A 6,119-nucleotide genomic window follows, 5' to 3' on the forward strand; every position below is an offset into this window, starting at 1 on the left:
GGCTGGCCCCTGGGCTGCTGCCTCACAGCCCCTGGGAAGAGTGCTAGAGCGTGGTGTCCTCCAGGCCCCCCTCACCCCGCAGGGCTGCGGAAGGTGGCAGTTCCCCCTCTGCGGGCCAGGCCCTCTGGGCCCCTCGGGCTGTGCAGGGCTGTGGTGCGGCCCCCGCTGTTCCTGGCCGCCAGAGGATGCAGCTGTCAGAGCTTCAGGTCACCAGGGCAGTGGGTGTTAGTGGGTGATCGAGGGGTTCCTTTGCATTATTTTGGTTTTGTTTGGGTGGAGGATATTCTATAAATACCAACCCATAAAGTGCCTCTTCCTGCCTTTGGAGACTTAAAAACTCATCCACTCACAGTAACAGAGCATCCGCAGCTCAAACTGAACCCGTGGCTCAAGAACAAGGCAAACTCGGTGGGCAGTGGGCTCCCAGGCACCTCCCTCCCCTGGGCCCCCTCAGCCGAGCCCCAGGGGGCCTGACCACCCGGAGGGCGTGTGGGCCCAGCACCCTGGGGGAAGGTGGCAGGTGTGTCGTGGAGCTGAGGCAGAGGCCCAGACGGCCCAGAGGGCCCAGTCCCAGCGCAAATGGCCCATCTGGCCTCACAGGGCCTCTCCCAGCACCGCTTTGCCCCAAGCATGTGGGGGCGGGGCATTGCCCTCCTGGCTTTGTGTCCCCTATCCACTTGAGCCTGCTTCCTGAGGGCGAGGGGGCCACTGTGGCAGCCCTGGGGTGAGGGGGAGCTGAGGAGTCTGTGTTAAGATTTAACAAGGGGCCAGGGCCAGGACAAGAAGAACCGAGGCAGCCAGCCGAGGCCGTGTGGCTGTGGGCCAGTCAGCAGCCCTCTCGGGACACAAGGTGGGAGATCGCCAAGTGGAACCCACCCAACCCTTGATCTCCTCTTGGTGGCGGGTACCCGTTTTTCCTGAGGCTGGGTCAGGGAGAACCAGAGGAACCCACCCCCCACCTGCCACCTGTGTCCACTGGCCCCTTGAAGACACCTGGTTTCCTCCCAGCACAGGACTGGGTCACAGCCTGGACTGAGACCCTGGCCTAGGTCAGACCAGATAGGGCCAGGCCTTTGGGAGCCACTGCGTGTCCTGGGCCAGAGGCAGGTGGACAGGACGGGGACATCGGGCAGGGCCAGGAGCTCTGGATGCCTTTGAGCATCTTCACTAGGGTTCGTGTTGGTGCTTCCACCCTCGTCTGGTCCTCTGATTCCCACGACCCAGCCCTTGGGCTTAGCGGGCAGTTCCCACCACTGGCTCGTTGGCAGTGAGCCCCGTCAGGAGCCACTCAGGCCTGTGACATGGACTTTGTAGGAAAAGGCACCCGATCATGCTCATTATGTGTTGGCTTCCTCCCTGTCACTCCAGCCTCAGCACAAATGCCACCTCCTCTGAGAGGCCTGCTCGTATCCCTGTTTGCTTCCCAGAAACTCACTGTCTGACATTTCTGGCTCATTTGTCTCTGTAACTCACTAAAATGTTCACTCACTCACGAGAGTGGGTCTCTGTCTACCTTAATCCACTGGGTCCTAGACCCAAGGTCAGGGTCAGCCCTGTGGCAGCCTTTCCCATGTGTGTTGAATGAGTAAGTGAATGGCCACGTGATCTTGGGCAAGCTACTTGACCGTGCTGAGCCTCCATTTCTTCCTCTGCAGAAAGAGGACCTGACCCGTGTCTCCATAACATGGCCTGACCTGTCTGAGACATAGAGGCAAGGGTTGTCCTGTCCTACAAATGTGGATGTGGTCAGGGGCACAGGGCAAGGGTGTGAGCTGAGATCCCCGCCCCTCCGCCAGTGCCCACGCCACCACACACGGTGTGCGCTGTTAAGTCACCAACAGGGAAGGCCGCATGTGGGTGTAGCAGGTGTGCCTGCGTGCAGCCCCTGCAGCCAGATGCTGAGGAGCAGCAGGGGCTTGCCCCTTCTCCATGGGAGCCCCGAGAGAAGCCCTCAGATGGGCCCCCAAACATGTCTTCAACAACGGCATCTTTCATGATTCTTCGGCCCCTCTAATTTTGAAACCCAACAAGGATACAGATCGCTGCCGCTCCCGGCGGGCTGGGCATGAGCACCCACTTTATTCCCATGCAGAGGTGATGTCAACCCGGAGCAGAGACAGAGGGGCACTTGACATTTCCCTGGGCCCGGGTGGCCCTCTCGGGGGCACAGTTTGGCAGCTGGCTTTCAGGAATACTGGCACCAGCTCCCAAACTCCACCTTGACCTTGAGAGGGGTGGGGGGACCCCAAGCTGTGTGGACTGGTCGCCTCATGCAGGCTCTTCTTTGCCTTCTTGTCCCAGGTCCCAGAGTGGGCCCAGGGTGGGACATGTTGGGCGCCTGAGTCCACCCACTGCCTCCAGGCCAGAGCCCCCTGGCTGTGTCCACACCCTCCATGATCGGGCCCCCCACACTTGTCACTTCCTCCTTCAAGACCCGGCTAATGTAACCTCCCTCTCCAGGGATACCTTCCCCAGCTTAGCTCCTCTCCCAGGCTCTTTGGCCCCCGTGTACATAGGGTAAGGCTGCAGTGGACCTGGGGCTCCTGGTGAGGACCCGAAGACTTTTGGTGTCCTGGTCCCAGCACCCCGCACGCAGCAGTGTCTGTGGCGATGAAGGCCGCTGGCCCCAGCTGCTCTGAGGGAAGGACTGGGACCTTACTCAGACCCTGGGCAGGAGGCAGGGACACATTGGGACCTTTGTGGCCTCTTCTTCCACTGAAAGCTGTTAAAAATTACGTTTTGACTGCATTGGTATAAAGACATTTATTATTAAAACTTTTTAAAAACTAAAAGTTAATTTCTTCTGATTTAAAGGAAAATAAACGCTCTGGTTGGCATAGCTCAGTGGATTGAGCGCGGGCCTGCGAACCACACGATCGCGGTTCAATTCCCAGTCAGGGCACATGCCTAGGTTGCAGGCCAGTTCCCAGCAGCAGGGGGGGACTCACAAGAAGCAACCATACATTGATACTTCTCTCCTTCCCTTCCCGTCTAAAATAAATAAATCTTTTAAAAATAAATAAATAAAGGAAAATAAACTATTTCCATGGACCCATAAAAGTACGGTGGGCCTGGGGCTCCACGTCTGCACAGGGACCACCAGGGCCTCAGTGAGCTTCCTCCCTGGGGAGGCCTGCAGCTGAGGTCCCAGCCCCAGGCTTCCCGAGCTGCCCAGTGCCCCTGCGGTCCTAGACCCAGGACAAAGGTGCAAGAAGGGTTCCAGAGCAGGTGAGAGAACATCCCATCCCGAGGTGATGTCCTTTGCCCAGTCTGTTTCTTCTTCCCTCGGTGCCCCTCCCTTTTGTTCTCTCTCCAGCAGCAAATCGGGGAGGGCGCCAATGTGTGCAGCCCCCGCTAGGGACTGGGTTAGGAGGGAAAGAGAAAGGAGGGTCATAAATTAGTTATTAACTCTCCTGCCCTGGAGGGGCTCCCAGTCTCCCAGGGAGATAAGCCAGCACCTGGAATTCCAGACGGAATGGGGCCTGAGACCCAGGCCGAGGGGCGGGTTCCCTGATGGGTTCTGGGAAGCTTCCCAGAGCAGGGGCTTGGCACTGGGCCCCGGAATATTTCTGAAGGGCAGGGGCATCCTGGGACTGCCAGGCTAGAGACAGCAGATTAAACCCATGCACCAAATTTCTCCCCCTCTAAAGCCCTATGAAGACTACAGATGGGGGTTTCTTTTCTTTGTTTAAGGTGTCAGCCCCCAAGGACGGGCAAGCAGCACATCCGTACCATTTCTGGAGCCGGAAAGTTAATGCAAAGTGCTGCTGGCCCAAAGGACCCAGGAATACCACACGCCGAGCGGGGCGGGCTGAGCACCAGCATGATGTGCCCCACGGAATGGCCAAGGGTTCTGCCTCCAGCTGGCGACCCTGGGCAGGGGCAACGGGTAGGAGCAAAATAAGGATTAGTCAGACCCTCGAATCCCCTCCCAGAACTGCTGGGCAGTCACCCTCTCCGACCATGGCAGCATACTGGTCCTTCTCTGGTGATGGCAAACCAGGGCTCCCTGGCCTGGGGAGAGGGGGAGTCACACCAAAAACAGGGAGCTGGCTCCCTGGGGCTGCTGGATGCCAGAGTCCCTGCTGGGCCCCCTGCCCTGCTTCCAGGGGCAGTGGGGCCTTTCCCCTCCGCTGAAGCATCTTCAGGGGAATCGACTCCCAGACGCTGAAGAATCTTCCCTGGAGAATCTGGTCTTTCTGAAAACAAAGTCCTAAAAATACTGACATTGGGGGGTCCCCAACCAGCAGCCCCCAGACCTCCCTCCAGTGGTGTTCAAGGGTCTCTCCTAAGGGTCACACCCTGAGGAGCAGCTCGACTCTGTCAGTGTGTGTCTCTGATTTTGATAAATAAGTAAAGTGAAGGTTAAAAAGGACAAACAGAACCGGTGTTACCTGATGACCCAGCAGTTCTCCCAGGAACTGAAAAGCTGTGTCCATGCAGAAATTACACGCCAGCGTTCCTAGCAGCATTCCCCCTAACAGCCCAGAGACAGAGACGCCCCAAATGCCCCCCAGTGGAGGAGAGGGCACGCTGACGGGGGTCTGCCCGGGCACTGGGATATCACTCAGCCACACAAAGGAGCGTGGTTCTGACACGCGCCCCCAACTCGGGTGAGCCTCCAGGTCGTGCTGCCCGGTGAGAGAAGCCAGGCCCAGAAGGTCACATACTGTACTGTTCCTTTTAAAGAAATGTCAGGAACAGGCCAATCCACAGACACAGAAAGCAGATTAGTACTTGCCAGGGGCCAGCGGCCAGGAGGATGGGGAGTGATTACTTCATGGATACAGGGTGTTTTTCTGGGGTGATGAGAAGGTCTGAAACTAGAGAGAGGTGGTAGTTCTCAAACACTGGGAATGTACTAAAAGCCATTGAGAATTGTACAGTTCAAAATGGTTAATTGTATGTTATGAGGAACTTCACCTCCATTCAAAACAAGCACACACGGTGCTGGCCACGGCTCCTGGGTTTTGGATGGCCTTGTAGACTCGGAGAACAGCGGGATTAAACTGCCTGGTGAGACCCCCCAATGCGAAGATGCTGCAAGCCACAGACTCCACATGGGGTTCTCCAGTGGTGGCATTTGAAAAAGTAAAAAGAAACAAGTTGCAATTAGTGTTCATGCTGCAATTAGTGCGATGAGTGTTCATGCTGTAGTTTCTTCGACGCAACATAGCCAAACTATCATCATTTTAACATAGCAGCATTACTAATTACTAATCAATATCTAAAAATTGCTAATGAGATCTCTTTTCTACTAAGTCTTTGAAGTACGGGCACACTCACCCACGCCGACCACAGGCCCCCGGGCCGCATGCCGCTCTGGACGTCATTTGCCGTTTATGAGGCTTTTAAAATGCTGTGGGTTTGAGTTTCTGAATTAAAAACAAATTGGCCGTGGGCCCTGGCCAGGGCGCTCGGTCGGTTAGAGCACCGCCCCAAGGCGCCAAGGTTGTGGGTTCAGTCCCTGGTCAGGGCACATTCGAGACTCAACCAATGAAGGCACGAGAAGTGGGACAAACTGATCTCTCTCTAAAATCAATATACTTTTTTAAAGAGGCCCTGCCATAAAAATGACTGGGGACAACCCCAGGGTCCGTGAGAAATTTTCTTTTCAGAAGAGATGTCCCGCGGTGGAGGTTTTGCGTGGTGCTGTGCCCTGGCTTCTGGGTCTGTCTCCCTTGAGGCACAGTCGTCTGTGTCCCCACAGGGCTGGCACTAGAGCCAGTCTCAGAACTGTCTTCTGAGTGTGTGAGTGAGTGGACGCATGAGTGTGAGTGGAGGAGAGGGGGTAACTAACTGTGGGGCTGTGTGCAGGGGCAGAAGCATCAGGGAGGGCTTCCGGGGGGAGGGGCGGGGGGGCAAGAGGGAATGTGAGGAGGTAGGGTATGGGCAGCCTGTTAGAGGAAGGTTTCAGTGCCTGCCCAGGCGAGGAGACCGAGCTAGATTCTGCCCTGTGGTGTCACACTTGGGACCCACCCTGAGCCCAGCTGTCGGGGTGGGCGGCCAAGGTGCCAGCCTTTCATATCAGACACCCTCTGGGGAGTTGGCTCCACAGGCCCTCTTCCTCCCCCACACCTCAGGCATCACCTGTCCTGTTGGTCTCGCCCCCCCTCTGC

This window comes from Sturnira hondurensis, unplaced genomic scaffold (assembly GCF_014824575.4).
Source record: "Sturnira hondurensis isolate 20B ecotype Veracruz unplaced genomic scaffold, ASM1482457v3 Scaffold0017436, whole genome shotgun sequence".
In the NCBI taxonomy this organism is placed as follows: domain Eukaryota; kingdom Metazoa; phylum Chordata; class Mammalia; order Chiroptera; family Phyllostomidae; genus Sturnira; species Sturnira hondurensis.